General features: G+C 35.5%; 1 protein-coding gene across 4 annotated transcripts in view; it reads left to right on the top strand.

Moving 5' to 3' along the window:
* Positions 1 to 21,886, top strand: part of gpm6ba (glycoprotein M6Ba) — a 77,078-nt gene that overhangs the window by 38,740 nt on the left and 16,452 nt on the right. The window lies entirely within an intron of this gene.

Below are 21,886 nucleotides of genomic sequence, written 5' to 3'. Positions count from 1 at the left end.
TCCTCCTCGTGTCATTCACTTGACATTACTAATTATTTTATGTCGTTTATTCGATCAGAGAATACGCATTTGTATGCTACATTTGGAGCGCTGGTTATGTCAAATCACGCCTCTGCGTCTTTGAAGAATCGTTTGCATCTCTGACAGTGATGATTTGAATAAGCGCAGCTCCAGTTACCTGACTTGAAAAAAAAAAAGGATAAAAACTTTCTTTTCTCTGATGCATCAATTAGGCTATATATACATCGGCTTGACAATACATTATCGTCTTGGTGTTGATAGTATTGTTGATGGTGATGAGATGGAAGTGTCGCATTGTATTGAAGGTGTTGTTTACATTCCTGCAGTGTTCTCTGTTCAAACTAATGGAAGAATTCCTCTGGTTGTGATAGATTTGAAATGTAAATTTGATTAATGCCTTTGCTGTTCATCGTCGCGCAATGTAAACATTTATTTTATTTATTTTTTGACTAAAATCATTTAATTATTTTTACTGCGTTCGCACAATATACGTATCAGATATGGAAACCGAATGCATGCTTTGAATATGTAAAGCACCTGAAGAAAACGTCCTCAAGGCGCCATCAGGGCACTCTACGTAAATCGCGCGCTTGTGTCTGTAAAATACAGGTTAGCCTATTCGTGATTTGAGTTCAGTAATGATTATGGTTCAGGATTGTCCGAACAAGGTTTTTCTGTAATAATAAAACCCACCATGATGACATAAGCAGCGCTCAATGACTCCCCCTTGACCCTCCCCACCTGACTTCTTATTCATACTTCTGGACTATTTGTGTAATGCATTTGTGTTAACTGAGGTATTAATTTGATAACTGTGCAATCCAAAGTCCAAGTTTTACACAAGCATCTAAGCAACCAAGAGGATGCCTCACTCCACTCACTGGTGTCTTTGCTTCATCATAAAACTACTGTATGCTGTGAACCATTAGAATTGTAGCCCATCTTTGTTAATATTCACAGCTCATTTATAATATTCTAGCAAACAACTGCATAGGGCTCTATTCTTTCCACTGTGTTCTTATCCTCGGTTCCATGTTAATGTGTATTTGGTGTAATGAAATTGTGTGTTAAATATGGTTTAAGGTAAAAAAAAAAAAAACACATTATTTTCCACATACTGTACATGATCGTTTCTCCTCTGTGCCCCACCTTTTTCATCGGTCTGAAAAGTGAGGTGTGCTCTGATTTGCCAGCTATCCAGACCATTTTAATTGGCTGAATACCTCAAGCATGTGACGGAAAAGTTTATGCCCTAGTCGTGTCCTCTTTGGAAGGCCAAACCAAGTATTTTTGCTTTCACAATGAAACACACAGCGTCTTCACAGTAAAGCTACAGCAACAATACTACAGCGTGAATCAAAGTTATGCCTTCTTTCTTTGTGTGAACATTTGGAAAACATTATGCAAATCTTCCCACGCAGTGACGCAGACGTGGAGGTGTTTTAAAACGAGGTGTTTTAGGATTTGGAAGGGTTTGAAAATTTATTTTTTGCAACTTTAGGGATCTTATCTTTTCACAAACAGTTGGTAACACTCCAAAGAGAAAGGAAAACTTGAAATCGCATCTTCTGACCCCTTTAAACTTGGAACAATATTGCCCCTAGCATGATTAGATTAATACATTATGGAAAGAGTAAGACCTAATGGTACCATATGTGTCACAAATAAAATATGCAGAGATAAGTAGGCTAGTCTTTATGAAAATTTGATGTAAGAACTGTTGGTCTCTGTCAGGTCAACTTGCTGTAGATTCTTTGTCTATGGTCAATCTTTGAAATTTGGAGGCACATTATTTGTTCATTAAAGGATAAGTTTGACAGTTTTCAACTAGCTTTTTATTGTTAAATTGTTGCTAGTGTATGTAAATGAGCAGCAGTAAGCATTTTTGTATTCTCACCCACAGACAGAATAGCAGAACGGCGGTGCCATAATCAAAATGCATTATGGGTGTTTTTCATGTTTCTAGGTAGGCAGCCAGTTTTTTCAAAACTCATTTTCTCAGCTGTGATGTTCATCTTTAATAAGTCAACAGTTACATTGAAAAAGGTGCTCTGATGCTTTGTTCAGTAATAGGGTACAGAAAACCTGGATAGGCTGATTGATTTTGGAGCTGATGTGAAATCAAAATGGACTTGAATTGATTAACTTTCTTAATGCATGTTACTGGCTTTATTGTGAATAATTCATCTACAGTATGCATATACAGGTATATGGACTCCTCCCTGCTGGCATATGCAAAGCCTCACTGCAGTTGAACCAATCACATTCAAATTTGCCTCTATTCTGATACGCAACATCCCTCTTTTCACAGTCCAGTTAAAAACCAGTGGATAAAATCAAGTCCCTACTTTTTTTTCCCTTTTCAGAAAGCCATTTTACTCCGAAATGTGTATGGAGGTGAAGTCAGTTCAATTTTTTTATGCCTCAATTTTTTTATGACTTTAATGCCTTAAAATTAGTTTGTTTCATAATTTATAACTAAAGAAAATACCTGGCATTAAAGTTGCACTCTGCAACAGTTCTGACAAATTCAGAAAATTCTGTGAAATAAATAAGACCTGTGAAATAAAGTAGAACATGCTGATACACATTTTATTTTTGCTGGATAATTCAGAATAGCTAAATAGACTGAATGGTTACAAAAATTGTTCAGAGACCAGATAAACAAGTGTTGGCAAGCCTCATTTCTGCACCATTTGTATAATATTTTTATGTTGACCGAGTTATGGAGCTGTGATATTGTGCAACAAAAGTCCACAAGCATCAATGCAACAAGGAGAATTCTTCTTCAATCTGCCCACTGGTGCATTTTCTTCATCATACAACTACTGTCTGCCTTGAACCATTGGAGATGTAACCCATCATTGTTAATATTCACCGTTCATAAAATCATGATTATCACAACATTCAGGGCAGGCGGATAATTCCATATGACTTTTTTCTTTCCACTGTGTTTTTATCCTCTCTTCTATGTTAAACACTGAACAATTTCCACCAGCATGATTAGAAGAGAACACAGAAATACTTGGTATTGCACTGTGCAACAGTTTCTACATTTTCAGACATTTCTGCAAAATAAATAAGACAGTAGAACATACTGTTACATATTTCATGATTGTTAGATAATTCAGAAACTGCACAACATACTGCATGGTTAAAAAATAATTGTTCAGAGACCAGATTAAAAAAAAGAAGTGTTTTGTGCATCATTTGCTTTGTTACCGTTTTTCTCCCCATCAGTTGTTCTTTTGTACACCTTGTTCATGGCTCTTCAAATCTTTCTGAGTGTTAGTTACCATTTTACCAACTCATTGTACTTTCTAATCTTTCTGATGTGCCATACAATTGCTCTTGATTAATAGCTTGATGGGGTACTTGTTTATGCATCCCACGCCAATGATGGGAGAATTGATAGAGTATAGAGTCATTCTCTCCTTGTCACTCTTTTTTTTTCACTCACATGCACAGAAAGGAAAGAGGGCAGAAGAGGCGGCATGCACACGCTTCTCTTTTTACATAACTCCTGCACTTTCCACATGAAAAGGATTACATCATTCTTGGGACATGAAAGGGCAGGGATATGTAGCAGTACTAAAGGTGGGAAAGATAAAAATGAAAAAGAAAATGATCTCTGTAAGATTCATTGTATCTTTTACATCTGATTTTGCAACCAGGAAATATGTAGGATAGGTACCAGTAAAGAATTTGCTCACAGGAAATAACGGTTTATTTTTTTGTCTTCTGTACAATTATGGAAAACACTTTTTGTGTTCTGCTTTCAGCTTTTTCCAATATTGCCACTGTTGATGTTAAGGTACACTTGTGGATGTTCAGAAACTACAAATGAAAACCATGGTTGGACCATGTCAGGATACATCTAATCTTGCACAGCTTAGATACAGTAACTTCTCTGTAGTAAAGATGAAAGAATTGAAGAATCTCTCGGGAGCCATTCTTGTCTGCCCCTTCTCTGGCGTCGAAACAATGTCAGATTGTTGACAGGTCACTCAGGACAGGTCACTCAGACACTTTACATTTGATGTTCAATGATGAGCTTTAATCCATCATGTGACTTTCTCATCACCACCTGCTAAGGTACAAAACAGATATGTGAAGTTCAGTAGGTTAGTTAATTAACATGTCAGCTACTGAAATATATATATATATATATATATATATATATATATATTAAAGTTAGACTGTAAAACCAAAAATGTTGCAAATGTTAAAGTTCTGGCAACCACAGCTGCCAGTATTTTACTCTAACTGCTACAGATTTATTTTTATTTATTTATTGCGTTTACAGTGTTCCTGTGGCTCAGTGGTAGATCATTGTGTTAGCAGTGGAAAAGGTCATGGGTTTAATTTCCAGGGAATGCACATACTGGTAAAAATAAAGTAAAAATGTATAGCCTGAATGCACTGTAATTCACTGTGGATAAAAGGATCTGCTAATCTACTAATAAATACAAATGGCAAGTAATTGTGTAAATCAAGCAGCAAATACATTTTCATCATGAAAATAAATGACATTTAAGAATATTTACAGTATAGATTTTTTTGTATTTTATTGTCAGTGTTTTTAATATATCTCTTCTGCACTGTAATAAAAAGTGGTAACATGCATTAGTTACTTTAAAGAGCTATTTCTGTTTTGATTACTGGTATAAATTAAGGTATTTAGGGCAATTCAGTGATGTTAAGTAATAGGTTTTGACTGCTCTCCTCTTCTCTTCTCTGCACTTGGATACTGCAAAAATACTGCAGTCCAACTGCAAAGGCCAAAAAGGTCAAATAAAACTCTAAATCAGGAGTGCCCAACCCTGTTCCTGGCGATCGACTGTCCTGCAAAGTTTAGCTCCAACCCTAATCAAACACACCTGAAGCAACTAGTACATTCAAATACTGTTGTGCAATTGTAAAATCAGGGTCATTGAGAGATTCATTCTGTCTCAGCATCATGTCTTTTTGATTGAGTACGGCCTGAGGAGTTTGTCCACATAGTAATGTTCAGGGCTGGACTGGGACAAAAAAAGGGCTCTGGCATTTTTGCTCAGACCAGCCCATCACAATCGGTCCGACATAACCAACCAGTACACCATCCTTGTGGTCCCTGTATATTTTCATATCTACCGTTCCATTCCCAAAAACCCCTACAAAGCTGAGAACTAAGTGCCATAGACCAATGTACCAGTGCAAGTGGACCAGTGTACTCATTCTCTCTTGAGTGACTCCCTGGTGATCAAAGGTGCCCTTCTCCACTGCTAACTCAACCTGGCTTGACTATACATAAGGACAAAGAGAGAGAGATGATTACAATTATTTGGAAGAGTTATTAAAAGTACACTTAGTAAGGATCCATTTTGGTTATATAGTCCTGTATTCTTGAAGAGCAGGATTTCTAGATGGACAATGTTTTCCATGTTATAAAAGCTAGTTAATCCTTTAGAACACAATAGAATGTGGATGTAGAATACTGCTAATTCTAAAAAGAATTTTTTTTCAATGAACCAGACAGCAGAAAAACTAGTTTACAATTGCAAGTATAGGCTACTTTGTTTTAAAGAGCACAAACCCCTCTTTAATATGACACCAAACAACATTTAGCTCTCATTGTTGAGATACTTCCCATAAAAAAAGAAAAACAAACTATACTACCAAATTACTCACATAAAACATCCTAATAATATATATGATATTCAAATTACTCACTCGCCATTAATATTGCATATAAATGATATTGGAAATTCATTAGAAACATGAGAAAATATCTACTTTGTTGAATATACAGCTTTCAAAATGCCATATAGGCCGTATGTCCTATATGGGTTTTAAAGAGTTAACATTAAAATAGTCAGTCGAAGTTGCAATTTAATAAGTTAACTCTGCTAACCTAGCTACAAAAACAATGCAAAATAGCTTATGCTGTGTTATTTGACTTTAGCTGACTGAGTTGCTAGTGTAGTAGGTAAAAATCTGACAGACTTTATAATAGCGACAACGATTATGTTATCGTATTATAATATTCATTAATTTATGTAACGTTAAATCATCACACTATCCTCCTGCACCTGCCCTGATTAACACTCCCTTCCTGTTAATCATGTAACTACAGTACCATGCTTACCATTTCTATTACACTCTCCTGCTCAGTCTGTCAGTCAGTACAGTTGTGGGAGGGGCCTGGGTCTGTGTGATGTCACACATCCAAGAATCTGAGAATTTTTTATTTGAGAAAGGGGTTATAATTTATCAAGATTAAAAAAAAAAAAAAAACACTTGGTGGATTTTTGTCATTATAGTGTGGTTGTGTACACAAGTGCCAACACACATTTCAGTTCAAACAACATGTAGAAGTGAATTTTGAATGAGATGACACCTTTTAAACTATTTTTTTTTTCAGTGTTCGTGTGTGTACAGAATAATACTGTAAGTTTGCCTGTCATGTCATAGTGTGATAATCATAATCTTGTACGTGGTACGTTTTGTCTGGGGTCAGATTCAGATTCAGAATCAGCCTCTGTCTCTGACCTGAGCTTATACCATTATGTATTCTACATGCTGTCAGACTTTGAAAACACACCATCCAGAACTGATGTGGGTTAGCACCCGGATTTAACCTAAGTGGTTGCATGCGGCATTCAGAGTTATAGAAAGGGGCTTGATGCTCCTGTGTTGTTGAATGTATTTGTGACCAACACCTAATACGTTTCTCAGTCCCAAATGCTGATATGCACAGCCTAGCCTTTTCTCAAGACTGCCAAGTACTGTGAGCATGTGAGAGTAATCACAGAGAGGAAAGACAACCTCATGTGCCTTTCATTTGGAACAACTCACTCAGGGCATGCTGACAGCCTCCATCTGCCACCGCAAACTCACATGGCTGTTTAGCCAATCTTGTATGTGTAAGAGAGTGTGGGCGAGTGCTTCCATAAGTGTGCTTGTGCATTCATGTTTACTTGTACCTGTGTATGAATATTGGCCTGTGCTTGTGTAAATTTGTGGTGTGTATAGGTATGAACAGGAATAACAGGCAGGTTGGCACACCATGTCCTGTTCCTGCATGATGCCATTCATCCTTCTGTATATGGATCCTCTCCATTCAGCCCACTGGTGCGCAATCTGCTGTTCTCTGATCTCTTTTTTATCATCTCTCTACCAGAGAGGAACCATATGTATTCATAGCAATGCCTTATTTATAATTTATGCATTAAGCTTTTGTCCAGATTTAGCTACAATGACCGACTGCAAACAGTGATAACCTGCAGTTGTGTCTTTAAATAAATATTTCTAGTAAATTTACATGTTATTATTTTTTGATTATCATTTTGTTCTGTGAAATAAAGATTTATTATTCTACATATAATGAAGACTTTCACGTATGGTTTTTATATGTAATTTTTATTATTTTTATTAAATTGTTAGCAATGTATTTGTGCTAAAATTAGTCATTTTCTATTTTTTTTAAGACAGGATGACAAAACAACACCAAAATGTGTGACGAACTGTAAAGATTGTTTTGAAATGATAAGGGAATTTTTAATCTGTTAAAAATAATATTCAGCTACTCTTTCCTATTAGGATCCTTCAGAAAGATACTGAGCAGCAGATGCTATATCAGCCAGTAGACAGTATGATGATTATCTTTTTTTTCTTATACACTGAAATAAATTGTAACCTGAAAATGGTAACATCTGAATTAACAGGTTTTAAGCCAAAAATCAATAAGCACAAACATCACTTAACCAGCCTAAATACATTTATTAAATAAAACCCTAACCCTAACCTGTCCTAATTAGAGTATCTGGTCTTTAATTGACTTTACATGGGTTAAACTATATATAAAAAAATCTGTAATTACAGTAACATTTGGTCACTACTTTTTTCAAGTATATTTAGTTCCTTTGATGCTTATGAATAATAGTATCAAATAGGGCTGTGCGATAAGGACAAAAAAAACCTATTTTGATCAATACTGCGGATTTGATTTTAATCAGTTTTGACAAAATGTCTTTACACACACAATTTAAGGAAGTGTTCAGCTTGAACACATATCTGAAGTAGTTTTATGAACCCCCTTTTTTAGATAAAAGTGAAATTTCACAATTCTCAGTTCAAATTATGATATCACAGCAAAAACTTCTAGACTAACCAATAGAAACGTTAAACATCAAAGAGAAAACACTTGGGAATGAAATAAGAACAAAACTACACCAATAATACACAAATTACAAATTACAAAAATTAAATACAACAGAACAAGGATAAACATGAAATAAGCAGTGCTTCAAGTTATTCAAGTAGGTAGCCTATAACAGTAGTATTCAGGCACAGAAATTGAATGATCAATTATAAAACAACAGTGCTATTATTTCTACTTCGCGTCGGCTGCTAATATGCCTATCCTGCTTTATGTATGGAATAATAATGTACATCCAGCTGGTTGGTATCGCAGAATAACTCTCGACAGGGTGATCAGGTCCCCCACGTGAAGCGGAAGCACCTGTTACATGGCTACTTGCCACATAAGTACCAGTTAACAGTTTGTTAGTTATCTTATAATCCATCACCGCATACAAAACAGATATAGAAAAATGGCAGCAACTGCCTTTGTATGAAATGAGAGAGCGAGTCTGTGATAGCAGGATTATACAATTAAATAGTTGAACACAATTTTGAATCAAGGTTTAATATTTTATTAGCTAAACAAATGCAAAGCTTTCACCAAGAGAAAACAGTTCCTAGCAAGAGTATAGCGCCGGCTTCAGTTACCTGGATGAGCCTTTGTTATCAGCTCTTTTACTGGTTGTTATCGAGGGACAAAATACCTTGGAATGTCGCGACTGACCACTCAGAATAAAGTATTCCACAGAGCCGTGTAATATGCTATGTTCACGCCATATCGTAATTACCATAATTTCGAGATGACAGCATGTGGTTTTCTACTCTGAGCTGTTCCTTGGACTCGGAATTGTGCTTTTCTATGTCAATACTGTCAATGCCTAAACAGAGCCTGCAATGGTCAGGTGGTACAGCTTGTCACAAGTCGTAGCTCTTAGAAAACTCTCAGTTCACAAGTTGTAATTACAGGAATTCCAATATGGCGTGTAAGCACTTATAATGTGAATGTAAAAAGATGTGAAAAAGAAATAAGTTTGGTGTTGATATGTTATCTAAAGAGGTGGCTGGAAGAGGGAGAAAGCACAGAAATTGGGTACTCGCATACTATCTGATGCATTTCCTGCATTTCAATTTGTAAAGGGGTCATATGATGCGATTTCTAGTTTTCCTTTCTCTTTGGAGTGTTACAAGCTGTTTGTGAATAGATAAGATCCCTAAAGTTGCAAAGACTAAAGTCTCAAACTCAAAGAGATATTCCTTATAAAAGTTAGGACTCGACTACGCCCCCCTAAAACGGCTCGTTCAAATAAGCCTCTTCATGTCTATGTCAAGAAGTGGGAAGATTTGCATAACGGCGCCTAAATGTTCATGCAAAGAAAGAAGGCATAACTTTATTGTTGTTGCCACCGCCCCCACCATGTTGTGTAGAGGCTGACTGTTTCGTTGCGAAAGCGAAAATACTTTGTTTGGCCTGACACAACACATAATGTGTTTTTTGAATCTTAATTAAACTGCTTAAACACATTTAATTACACCAAATAATGTTCTTTTTAGCAACATCACATTACCCCTTTAAGTGAACTGTCCCTTAACACCCATTAGGCATCAGTATGTAAAAATGATCTGTGCTGAAGTGCTGAAGTAAAAAGTTGATAAAATTCAGAATGAGCAATGTTTTGCAGATTAGTTAAAATAAATGCTCTTTTTTGACTCTGGAAGTTTGAGTTATTCCAGTATGTTTGATAGTACATCATGTTTTCTTAGTGCTTTCTTTTATCTTAAAAGATCAAGGACAGTTTTATTCCTCATGATATGATCCCTGCTGTGTTTCAGTGTGAGTTCCACCTGTTCCGTCTTTCAGCCTGGTGAAGGTGGGAAGATTAATTTTCTTCTTTATTTATTGACTGATTAATTAAAGGGACATTTACAAACCATCCGTCATGCAACAAGAAAAGAACTGTTAATATATATATATATATATATATATATATATATATATATATATATATATATATATATATATATATATATATATATATATATATATATATAATGCTTACATCCAGTTATGACAGTACACTCAATTTTTGCCAATGAAAAATGTGCCAAATAAACATTTTACTAAAGCATTATATTTTTTAAAGCATTTTAATTAAGCAGCACATATATTATAAAGTAAATTCAAGTAATTTCCAAGGACATTTCATCACAGGAATAGTAGGTCACAGTTGAGGTTGCCATGTATTTACATACTTAATAATAGGGTGATTTTAACAGACTACGTACAATTTAAATTTGTGTGCCATTGTTTTTGAACCTTCAATACCAAGACTTAGGTGCCCTTGAGCAAGGCATCGAACCCCCAACTGCTCCCCGGGCGCCGCAGCATAAATGGCTGCCCACTGCTCCGGGTGTGTGCTCACAGTGTGTGTGTGTGTGTTCACTGCTCTGTGTGTGTGCATTTCGGATGGGTTAAATGCAGAGCACAAATTCTGAGTATGGGTCACCATACTTGGCTGAATGTCACTTCACTTCACTTCACTTGGAGCTGCTTGTAATTACACAGTTCTTGTTATTAGTATTTTAAATAATTATAGTAGCATGTGTAACTTGAACTGTAAAATTAAATATTACTGAACAGTACATTTTGTTTCTCACCCTCAGCAGGTTTTGATAGTGAAACATATCAGTATTATACCAGTACAAAGTCTCTGTTCCAAACATATTGTAAACAGTTGTAAGCATGAGTTAATGTTGCTCTGAAATAGACAAGCTGTTATATATTTATTCTAAATGTTGCTTGGTAACCTGCAGTTGTTACTTTAAAGAGATAGTTCTACAAGATTTAACCGCAAACTGATTTTTGTGGTATAAATTGGAGATAGATTCAGATATTTTAAATAATACTCTCAGTGTAGTAAGGCTCAGATTGAGTATTTGTCTTTAATTTTGTCTGAGGTAAAGGACAGAATAGTGTATACAGTACATGTGTTGTCTAGGCCTATGTATTTTAGGTTTTTGTGTAAATGTTTATAAATGTGCATTTGAGTATGTTAGAAAGGCAGGGGTGAGGTGAAGGCATCCTTGATGAATGTGAATGGACAGTCAGCTACCATACATAAACACAAAAACGCATGCAGAACTGGGTCTAAAACCCATGGGATCGAGCATCGATCAACACAGTGTTGGCGCTGAGAGGAGGGACAACTTTAAAAGCTGTCCAGTAATTACGGCCATTTATTCACATTAAACAGTGTCTGTCTCTCAGCAAGCTCTCACAACAGTCAGACCTCACCTCCTCCACCCTGATCAATGACATGCTTCTACTTACAAAAACACTGCTTAAATGTCAGAAGATATTTAACTGATTTCTGATCAGCCACAAAAAAACTTAATTTAAACTGCATCCCACAAAATAAGTTGGTAAGTGTGAGATATATGAGATATATGGCTTTTTTGACAGGAGCCATGCAAATTCACCTATTCCCCATACTGTGTTGCATAAGATTTCTGAATTTTCATTGGTTACTCAATGCTGTGTGCATGGGAAGCTCCTACTTCCAAATGCATTTGTTATTATGACATGTCACGCATGTTGGATGTTGAAAGTTGGATGTAGGCAAAACAACATATTATGTAACATAAAACCAGCCAGTGCTAAAGTTCTCAATACTTGGTCGGGTATGGTATGGAAGCGATCAGCCTGTGGCACTGCTTATACACTATTGAGCCTTATTTATAGGAATTAATACTGTAGGGATAGTCATTTAATGAAACTCAAATGTAAATATTCTTACATTTTGAGATACTGGATTTTTGACTTTCATGAGATGTAAGTTCTGATCATCATCAAAAAAAAAAAAAGAAAGAAAGAAAGAAAAAGAAATGATTTATGTAATGAATCTACAATATATGAAAGTTTTCAAGATTTTTTAAAATGTTATTCATATATATATATATATATATATGTGTGTGTATATACATATATATACACACACACATTAGGGGTGGAAGGGTACACAGATGTCAGTCTGGTATGTACCACGGTTGGGGGGTCACTCTTTAGTGGGCTGTTTTCATTTTCACAACACATGGCATTCGCTTTTCTTTCTGCTGGCAGCCATTTATCAAACAACGTTGAATTGCTGAGGGCACACCCTTCTGGATGGGGGTGAATTCCCTGTATTCTTTATAAGGTCTCGTGCACCAAACCGAGATGCCAATAGCTTGATGGTTTGGTACGAATACATGTATCATTCCACCCCTAACATAGGCCTATAATTTTATAATAACTGGAAGTGAATGGCGTGTTGCTACACGACATGACAAAATACTATAGAACTCATTATAATCAGTAATGCTACACTGGATGTGGCGGGAAACAACATGACAAATCCCAGAAAGTAAACTGCCTTGCCCTGTTTATGAGGTATTGACACAAAGTTCAAATAACCTGTGTACAAAGACTCGTGTTCGGTGTAGACAGACAGAGACATAGAAACTCCTTGTCTGCATGCCCTCTAATTAAAATAGGAATCATTACCACATTTCTTGTTAACATCTTCCATTTATCACTGTCTCGTTTGTATTTGGCCAGCTTGGAAAAAGACGTTTGTGATCATGGGAACTTGAAGACACTTGTACAAAAGTGGATTGGTGACATGAATATAGATGGCTTCAGATTGGCAATGTATTATTTGGATTCACAACAAGGTCGCCCAAGATTGCCCAACAAAAAAAATAATCACTGAATGCAGAATAAACTGTATGTTCCTGTGTTCAAACCTGCCAATCTAATGGAAACGCTGTGTATATAGCGTTTGAGGTATTTTATGAATTAGGCTACCACAGACTTATAGTCTTAATAAAATTTGTATTACAGTATGCTTGTTATAGAGTGCGTGATGTCACGTGCACTATTGCCAGTGGCAGTAGACAACCTCGGTAGCAATCGGCAGTGACGCGGTTGTCACAGAGATCGTCACAGACCTATTTGCACAGTTATATTTGATATGAGCTAGCCGATCTTTAGATTAAATCACCATTGCTAGCGCAATTTATTGTAATGCAATTGGTCAGAATAAATGTGTCAGACTTGTTACTTACTTGTAACATTTACATTAAACGGTGAAAATTCTTATTTGGGACATATAAACCTAGATGTAGGTTATAATCTGTGATTGTGAAGTACAGTGAATAGCCACACCAGTGTGGTGACTGACGGCCAGCCATACATATACATATAAGCTTTAGATTCATCCACGTTGATGCACAACCCACATAAAGAAGATAATTCCGCAAAGAGCTGCAATTGCAGATTTTCAAACTGAGATGGCAACAAAGAGACAAAAAATATTTGCAGCTTGAACTATTTATTTGAATAGCATTTGTCACACTACATACTGTTTCAAAGCATGTAGCTTTACAGAAAGTGTATTTCAGATGTCTGATTTAACATAATTACATTTGTAACATAAATTGATTTCCAAAGTTTCGAAAACTCACAATTCCCACTTTTCCACTGTCGGGCCAGTGCAAGCCAGTGCTTTAAAGGTGCGGGACGGGGCAAATAGCCTGGACCTGTAACATTGAAGCCAAAATTGCGCTGTGTTTACAGCATCAGGCCAGAAGCTCTGCTGCGCTTCACTAAAAACCGCCCTTTACACAACTCTCAGGAACAACGTCATGCAACACCATCATTTCACCAACAAAGAGAAGTTATCAGAAAACAAATAAGAAATAAGTCACTGAAACTAGCACGATCACAAAACAAACACGATAAAATCATCCGTTTGTTTGCATGCTTTGTTAAATATTTAAATCCAGAAGAATCAATGTTTTACTATAATAAGCTATACATTGATCATAATGAATTAATTTATCAGGATTGAAGCGTTATGAACATAGCCTGCTTATTCAGTCGATTCTGTTTCCGTTTATTTGTAAGTACAGTAGCCTATATATCACATTTTTAAAAGTTTCTACACTATATTTTTATAAAATCTCCCAAACAAAAACCATTATTATATTTTTATGACATTGGCTACACTGAGCTAAACTCTCAAGACGATATTTATAACAAAATAAATACATGATTGTGATAGCGATTAAGAATCTGAAAACTGATTTCTTCAAGTGGTCGCATTTACCATGTTTACTATGATAACGTTAATGCCTAGCGTGCATAGTTTTTTGCATCGCTTATAAATATTTCGGCCTTGTATAGCCTAGTGATCCACATCAGATCAAGTTATTTCAAGCACTCCCTGCTGACTGAAAGTGAGTTTTGAGCTCAACTTATTTTAAAAAGTTTTTAATGCTGTTGTTTTAGCTGTTAGCTTTATGAAATGATCCGTGGCACTGATGCTTTCCAGATGCTGAGAAACTCCGCCTTTGTTCAGAACCACTCCCCTAGTCCCAACTGGCCCACTTTAGCACAAGGTTTTCTTTAGGCCAAACAACCCGGGGCGTTGAGGCCAAGGAAGCACTAACGAGGCATGATCAAGCCCCGGATGTGACAGTGGAAACTTGGCTGGCCCTGGCACGCCCTGGCATGCACTAGCACGCCCGCTTTTGGCCCGACAGTGAAAACGTGGCTAATGAAAAAAGGAAGAAAGTTGTATGAAGGCTTGAAAGAAAACAAAGCAGGTGAAATTACATAAATATAATATCAAAATATTATCAAATTAGATAAAAGACACTTAACCAATAGTCCATAAACAGTCCATGAAGTAGATTATAGTATTATATTTGTAAAATAAAACTACAACAAAACTAAATTGTACAAGTTAAATCATGTATTAATTTCTTTAAAAGTAACATTTGCAGTTTAAAACATTTTAACAGCAATGATGACAGCTTGTGATCATAATGATTACAATATAAGGATAATATCTGACAATTTTGCATGTCAATCTAAAACTGGCATCATGTACAGTCTTTGCAAGACAGCATTTGTTGTCCACAGGCCATTTAACACCACACTAACAGACGCAGACCAACGCAGATGGTCACCAGTTTGTAGTACATAACTTCTCCAACACCCGAAATACACAGATTCAAATTGTTCAATCGGCGAAAATATAACAGACACCAACAGGGTAACACACTGATCCTAAAAAACCCAGTGAACATGTCTGTTTCTGTTTGTTTGCATCTGTCGTTGATGCTCTTTAGAACATAGCTGAACATATTACTGAATTACAGCACAGAAAGTTACAATTACTTTTTAAATCATTCTTTATCCTTCATCACAACATGGGTATCATCTTAAATATCCTAAATAACACTTTTTTGGACATTCATGTGCTCAAAACTCGTAAATGCAACTTTTTAAACTACAGTACACTGCAAAAAGTTGTTACACTCAATGTTATTCAAGCCATAAATTGATAATGTCTTTGGTGCTTGGTAAGATAGATAAAGCATAATTCAGTCTAAAGCTCTTTAATGATGTGAGTGAATATACAGGCGTGTAGTATATAGTCTTTGCACAGGCGAATATGGGACATTTTGCCAGTGGCAAACATTAAAGAGAAATGTATAATGAGCCATAAGGGCAGAGAGAGATGGCAGGGGTCCAACAGCTTGAGCAGATCGGCTGTGTCTCTACCAAAACTGACACTGTGTCAGTGTTTCTCTCGCTTGAGAGAGAATTCTTGTCAGAATGCACAGAAAACTGGCCTACAAATGAATATGTCACTCCAAAAAAGGAATGGCCTGTAGCAGAAATATGCACACGACCATTTAAATATTCACCAGTCCTTAAATAAAGATGTTTGGATTCTTGTTCTATTTTTTTCACACAATCTGTTGTTAATTAATAAGATTGGAAGGTCAAGGCTTACCCACAAAAGCTTAAATATAAAATTTACAGTTGGACGATTTTAGTGCTGTTTGAAGTGCAATTGAATCTTGGAAAGCACTCTTTAAAACAGTTCAAAGCATTGACTCTACCTGTGTGACTTTGTAGGTTAATGAATGCAAATATAATCTTTTTATATATTCCACATTTAGCAGAAGAGGAGACGAAGTGGGAGGGGATGACCCTGGTGAGGACTGCCATACAGAGAAAATTTTGTCCTCTCCCTCATGTCATTCCAATGATTTCGATTTTTTATGCTTTTGTATGCTTTTTTTTTCTTCTGTGTAACACAAAACTACACTAAACTTTACATAAACCGCAAAAAAGTGGTGACCTGCAATGATTACTAGAGATATCTCTTCATAATTTAACCCATATAAAGTAGTTTTATATAAATTAATGTATTTAAGTTACCCTACCCTACACTACACTACTAAATCATATATTTGACTTAAAACCAGTTAATTGAGATGCTACCATTTTTTTGTAAAATGAAAGTCGGTGGGGTTGCAGCTTTTGACAAATCACATTTATTTCTATAGCACAGTATACAATAAAGATTGTTCAAAAGCAGCTTCACAGTAATAAGCAGAATCAATGATGTAAACTTCATCAAATGAGACAATTCAAATTATTTTGTAAACCAGCACCACAGAAGACAATAGTGTCACTATTCAGCTCAGTATTTATTGAGTTCAGTTCAATAACTGGGTCAAGTTCAACTACAGATGACAGAAGCATCATTTTTCAGCGTTGCTTCGATTGCATTCAATAACAGTGTCAATGTTGCAAAATTCAATTTTGAAACAAAGATGATCAGACAAAACAGTTAAAACATTGAATGTTTGCCGATGTAAGAAAATCAGGTTTGGAACAACAATGATTTTTGAATGAACTATCCCAATAAATGTAAAGATTGATAATAGACCAAAGCTTGCAATACCAATATCTCTGTCCTTTAAGTGATCACAGTTCAGGTCAGGTTTACACTTCCACACGCACACACTCTCCCCTGGGCTAGTGTATGAGTGGGAAGCATGTAGAAACCGTGGCATTGCGGAGACAGTCAGATGTGGGTGCACTCAACTGGGTCGTGGGCAGAACGCTGCCATGGCAACCACTTTTCACCAGCCCCCGGGCCAAAAAAATCAGCGTTCATTCTTTCTTTCCTGTCTTCCATCTCTCTGTTTCTCTCACTCTCTGTTTCATTTGAGAAAACCTCGCTAAACTCTCTGGCAGAGGATCTACTGTACTGTTGTGAAAAGAGCTCGTGAGGGGAACACTCTGATTGCTTGTCACTGCAGAACATCTCTCAGAGGAGCAAAAACCATTCAGAAGCCCTTTAGAAAGTCTGCAACTACATAAACATGTTTTGCAGGGCAGATGGCCTTTTCTTTTATTGCAAATCTCATTTGCATTTTGGAAAAAGCATTCAAAATATAAAAGGGTTATTTTCCCTAATGTAGTATTTCATGTGTTTGTGTGCTTAAAAAATATATATTTTTTTTGTTTTGTAATAATTTATTGATTTATTATTGGACCATCATGTAGAGCCATCCTCAGTTTTAACAGCTGTTGCTGCCTTCTAGCTACATGTATAAATTCATATTTCAAATCACAGTTATAGCAGCTGCATCTGGCAGTGGCCGCTGAGGTGGGGGTGGACGAAAGCAATTCCAAACCATTACCCATCTAGGTCTGTTCAACTCATAAAACTCCTGCCTGCCTTTCTCGCTCTCCATCAAAACACACTGATTCACTGACATCACATAATCTGACCCGACTTACCAAATGCAGCAATACCAAATGCTAAATGAACATTGGTGCTCACTTTTAGGTCATTTAGTGTTAGATGTGAAGCAGAGATTAAAACTGACCTTCATTCATTCTGGACCAGGAACTGTTAACTGTTAGAGCCTCAGATCAATCGGTGTCTTTACTGGTTTTCTTGTTAGTCCCAAGAGGCTGATGTCCCTGTGTTTTACAAGATTTTGAACTTGAACTTTTTTTTTTTTTTTCAGTTTTTCTAAAAGCAAATAACACCACTATAGATTTATTTTTATTTTTTCAATAGTACTTTGGCTTGACTGAAAAAAAAAAAATTATAACATCCAGTTTAAATTAACTGGTCTTATTTAGGTCAGAAATGTGATTTAATATCACAGAATCAACCTAAATACATTCATCTATGTTAATTTTATTGGACTTTATACTGTTTGGCTTTATATGCCACTCTATATGGGTTAAATCATAGAAATATCATAGAAATATAGTTTTTTTATATAACAATAAACATTAAGATCATCTATAGATCTCTTTATTTAGCCTAAAGTAAGTAAACTAAATTAAACATTGAAAAAAAAGTTTTATAATTAGTCTTAAATAGTCTTATAGCTATTTAATTGTTTATGGTGAAATTAAGTTGTAAAAAGGCACAAATTCATTATATTGACCTACATTAAGTAACATTTTGGATTATGTCTAAAGAAAATGTTTTGATTAGGTATGATAAGTCTGTATTATAAATAATATTTTTGCATTATATGAATGTTTATGTCTTTAGGAAAATAAATATTATTGATTAATATAATTTAATGAAGGTACCTCAAATCCTCTTATGGTACAGTGGACATGTTGAAGTAGTGAAACTAAAAATATTGTAAAAAAAAAAAATATATATATATATATTGTGCTAAACTTTATGAGTTCTATTTGCAGTTGTAAAATGAGGGAGACAGTTGAGTGTAGAGACGGAGACAGATGACCCGTGTAATCTTTGCATTCTAAATTCAACACTAATGAATAGCTCATTGATTTCCTTTATGGCTGCAAAGAGAGCTGCCCTGTTTTGCCTGTCTATGGCCCATTAAAGCTCTTAAACACTGTTGATAAATGGAGAAAGGTTAAGGCACTGTCACAGATGCCATTGGAGGTCCTAAACAGGCACCAGGAAGCTCTGAGGTAGAGCACTTTTTATCCTAATAAATTCTGAAGTCAAAATATGCTCTAACTTTTCATAATTGTACTCAGTTTTGTCAGCACCACTAAGCTTCACTGTAACCCAGCATGTATCTACAGTGTTAGGCAGCATCACAGCACCTCTGGTTTAACCTCATTAGCCCACTAACATTAATGAGATAGATTTATTACGCAACAGGGACACACAGCTGCTTCTGTCAGAGCTTCATCTCCTCTTTCAGAGCTCCCTGAAAAACTCATTTCCGATTTTCAGACTAACTTCTTTCTGCAGGGCTGCCTGGTTTTAGTTGAGGTACATTTGATGACAATGTACAAATCACTACAGAGTAATTGTGTGTGTGTGTGTGTGTGTGTGATCAAACTTTAGTTTTAGGACAGACCAGTGCTCAGTATTAACTAACTGTTAAATATGTTAGTGATGTGCATGCTTAATAGTGGTCACTAAACTAAAGTGTTACAATACTTTACTGAGGAATAAAATGGTCAATGTACATACATTTTTATAAAACTGGAGGGCAATTTAAGAATATTAGCTTACCTTTTTACATCAATTTTATAGAAATAATATTTTAGGGTGTACACTCTAAAAACTTAAAAAGGTTACAAATAAATTACATTTGAGAATGGTCAGTGATTCAGAAATGTATTCTGATTATTTCATCTTTTAAAAAAAGGAAAATATAGGATAATATAAACTATTTTGGAGTGATAAAGGGGAAATTTTGGCAGTTAAAATAGCAAATAGCAACATGATGCTTCAGTCATTTCTCATGTTATTTTATGAAAAAAAATTCCCAAATCCCAAAGATTTTCACACGGCTGCAATTATGAGGTGTTAAGGAGACCAATTGCACAGGGTTGCCATGGAAACACCAGTGGCACACGCAAGAGTGTGCAATTTTATGCTCTTCTTTTTTCCTCTTTGTGTGTGTGTATGTGTGTGTTTGAAGCTATTTTTAACAAGCATTATATAAGCACTCTGTGTCACAAGCAGCATGTATCTCCTAATGCTCTATTGTCTCTGTTCTTCAGGTTTGCCTGACCTATGACTAACACTACTGGCTGAATTAAGCAGTTCACTCATGGAAATGAGTTTGCATGAGCATTGAAAATAATAATAAATGTGGCTGGTTGAAGAATATCACGTGTTCAGATATCTGGTTGATGTGTAACACAGCCCATTCTCAGGAAACGGTGCCATTTATTTTTGTCTGTATACTAAAATTCTGTTCATTTTGAAAAAGTAGTTTTTGTACTTTTAACATTTTTTGATTATCTACCTTTTGACAAAATATTCATTATTGAACTATTCCTTTAAAGAGTAGAAATGTGACCGACAACCTAATACTATTAAAGAAAGTGATAGACAATTTATGCATTTTCAGAGATTACATTGCAAAACTTAATCAAAAGCAAAATTGAAGTGTAGTTCAATATTTTAAATTTTATAATAGTGATGAATGTTATGCCTTATGTCACATCATGTATAATTATTAGGAATTACAATTAAATAGTTTTAATTTATAAAATAAATTTACTTTACATTACACAAAGTTCAATCTATACAATTTATTTTTTTCTTTATTACAAAATCAGCTGTAAATTAAGTGAACACACACATGAAATGAGTGGCATCATTATAAGAATAAAACTGGGGAAGAAAAACCTCAATACATTTTTCCCTGTCTTAACCTGCCATGTTTCATTTCCAAGCTTACCTGCTGTAGCCATATCTTCTTTTACAACCTCTCCTGATCTAACTATTCACAGCACACATTAAATACAATTTCAAATTGCTTTCAGATAACGGCTGTAATCATGCTCTTCATGTTGAGAAACCATTTTACCTCTTTAAATGGTCTATTATGAAGTGAGCAGCAGCTGTTGTAAGAGGTATAATTGTGACAGTGCGGAACAGATGCTTTTGCATATTCAGAGAACTTCTGCTCACTGTAAAAATGAATTAGCATCACTAATGTGAGTGTGTGATAGGAGGGTCAGAGGGCCCACTGATGTCAGAAATGACCCTTATGGTGTACTCTTCTATTAGCATGACTTTCTAAAGACCCTTATTCAGTCAAAACCCTCCTAACTCCAAAATATGTACAGTTTGAAAGCAATAACAGTAAGGTGAAGCAAAGTATAAAACTTTTTTTCTGTTTTCTTACATGCAGTTTGTTCTCTTATGCAAACATTCATCTTGCTCTGATTACATAAGAGGCCTATTATGCTCTAAAAATATGCATAAAGATTCAGCACAAGAGCTGTAAACACATAGTACACTTGCAAAACATTTTTTTACATCTTGTGTATTAATCTGGTATAGTATTATACGTATTGTAAATAATTCTAGACAAATAAATAATTTAACTGCCACTGCACTGCCACAGTGCTTTTTTATGGGTAATAAAATGTAGTTCCTCAGGCAGACACTCAACACACTTTTTCTGTGTACCATAGATGTCTTAAGATCATAAGTTGCAGTCTATCTATAATGCATTATTCATGCATGTGGGGGAGTTGGTGTTGTTTAATGTCTTTGGAAGAAGATTAATATGCAGAGAACAAAATGAATCAGCAGTGACGTTACAGCATGCATACAGAATATTTCTCACTCTTCAGAAGGCATGGACAAAGAATAAAATTAGGATGTTCACATTTGAAAAGAGAAGTGCATAAGTGAGAACAGAACTATATTTTGATTTGAGTGACCTCAGTGACCATAGGCAGAACAGACATGGACAGAGCATTACATACAAATAAGTGGCAGTAACAGATACAATAAAGGTAGACAGTGTTAAGAGTTATAAGTAGTCATAAGTAGTATTGAGGTACCTATATAAGATTATTGGGGTAGAGCAGTAAAAGGTTTATGAAAGCTATTAGAAATCAGAACAATAT

This window comes from Carassius gibelio, chromosome B1 (genome assembly GCF_023724105.1).
Source record: "Carassius gibelio isolate Cgi1373 ecotype wild population from Czech Republic chromosome B1, carGib1.2-hapl.c, whole genome shotgun sequence".
NCBI classification, from domain to species: domain Eukaryota; kingdom Metazoa; phylum Chordata; class Actinopteri; order Cypriniformes; family Cyprinidae; genus Carassius; species Carassius gibelio.
Note: the sequence above shows the minus strand (reverse complement) of the source record. Positions and strands in the feature narration are given on the sequence as shown.